This window comes from Myotis lucifugus, unplaced genomic scaffold (assembly GCF_000147115.1).
Source record: "Myotis lucifugus unplaced genomic scaffold, Myoluc2.0 scaffold_15, whole genome shotgun sequence".
In the NCBI taxonomy this organism is placed as follows: domain Eukaryota; kingdom Metazoa; phylum Chordata; class Mammalia; order Chiroptera; family Vespertilionidae; genus Myotis; species Myotis lucifugus.
In genome coordinates, this window is record NW_005871063.1 from 7,809,517 (window position 1) to 7,811,548 (window position 2,032).

Sequence of the window (2,032 nt, forward strand, 5' to 3'; positions counted from 1 at the left end):
CCAAAGTTGCCAATAAACTTTACAATCCCCGCAAAGACATGAAACTATAAGAAAAGAACATTCGGAGAACAAAAATGGCTCTTGGGGATTAAAAATAGAAAACAGAACTCCAAAACTCCATAAATAAACCACTCAGAAAAAGGAACAAAAAGAAAAAGGAACAAAAAGACAAAGATAGAAATATAACAAAATAAAAATAAAGCAACAACCCCTATGAATTTGTCGTAATAGGAATATGGAAATCATCAACAAAATACCTTGAGAAAATCTCCAGAACAAGTATCTATATTGAAAAAGGCCACTACGGCAGCGAGGCAGGGGAACCAGTGTCCACCGCTGCTACCGCTGCAACCTGTTCCCTGACCCACATGACCCACGGCTTCCACATGACCCACGGCTTCCAGAGCAGCCACCGGACTTCTCCTTCAGGCCCTGGAAGCTGACAGTGGCTAAGACCCACATCATGAAGTCGGCGGACATGGAGAAGTTCGCTGGTGAATTGCATATGTCTTCTGTCCCCAGAATGATGTTTGGAGACAACATTTTAAGAATCCAGCATGGTTCTAGCCTTGGGATAGAGTTCAATGCTACTGATGTTTTAAGATGTGTAAACAACTACCAAGAATGCTTAAAGTGGCCTGTGCGGAAGAGTGGCAGGAAAGCAGGTCAGAGGGTGGACACTCCAAAGATGTTATTAAGCCACTAGACACCCGGTGCATGAAATTCATACACTGCGGGGGGGGGTCCCCTCAGCCCAGCCTCTTGCAGTCCCGGAGCCTCAGGAGATGTCCGACTGACGGCTTAGGGCAGCCCCTGCCACCACCACCAGCAGTGGCCTACCTCTGTGGGAGGCAACCAGGTGGCCAATCAGGGGACTGCGCCAGCCAGCCAGCAAGCGCCCAGCCCTGCCTCCCCCTGACTGCCCCTCCACTGCCGCTAGTCATCGCCACCCCCCTAATCCCTGTGCCCTCCCTCTGCCCGCCTCCTGCTGGCACATGCCTTGTCTGGCCTGGTGCTGCCTGCGGGCCATCCCCACCCCCCACCAACCAGTCATTTTGCGGTTCGGTAGATTTGCACATTACCCTTTTGTTACATAGGATATGATTACACCTATACAACAGATTATAAGGGAGCATTACCTGGAGAATTACTCAAGTTAAAGGTTGTACGAACAACAGTTCATATAGATGCAGAGAAATGGAAAGCCAGAGAACAGATTAAGATTTTCTAAATTCTTTTTTAGGATGAACTTCATGATCATGGAGTTTCAAGCCTAAGTGTGAAAATTAGAGTAATTCCTTCCAGTTTTTTCCTGCTGTTGGCCATTTTTCTTGAGAATTTATAGAGTGCTTATCAGAATGAATGACAGGAGACTTTACCACAAGGCCAACAAGACCTACATGGTACGAGAATATACAACACAAGAGAGCAAAATTGCTAATTTAATGCATGTTTCACCTTCCCTCTTCACGGAACCTAATAAAATATCACAGTATTTATTTACCAAGGAGGCAGTTTGTGAAAAGCTAATACTTCCAGGAAGAATTGATCATAACCCCACAGACTCTTAAGAAAATTCACCTGTGGAAGAGAATGTGAGGTACCATAAACTCACCGTGAAATCTGATGGAGACCTTGGCTATGTGGAGAGGGGTATTTTTTTATTACGAGAATTAATTGCCTTGTCTATGTGCAGATTTTCTGTAGCCATGAAGGGCCCAGAATAATGGATAGAAAGTACAGTGTCTAAGAAAGAGCATTAGAGCATTTAGAAATTTTACAACACTGGAAACAAAGAGATTATCCCTTGAGCTGACAGAGACAATATATATGTGTGTGTATACAGGGGTGGGCAAAAGCAGGTTTACAGTTTTAATACAAATAAATAATATAATAATTAATAAATAATGTAACAAGAACAAAATTTCACATACTCACAAATGTAAACCTTCTTTTGCCTACCCTCCTGTACACACACACACACACACACACACACACACACACACACACACTAAACCAGAACACTATTCCC

At 43.9% G+C, this 2,032-nt stretch overlaps 1 pseudogene; it reads left to right on the forward strand.

Moving 5' to 3' along the window:
- The first annotated feature begins 448 nt into the window (after positions 1–448).
- LOC102442939 lies at positions 449–1,727 on the forward strand (annotated as a pseudogene).
- Positions 1,728–2,032: the final 305 nt, after the last annotated feature.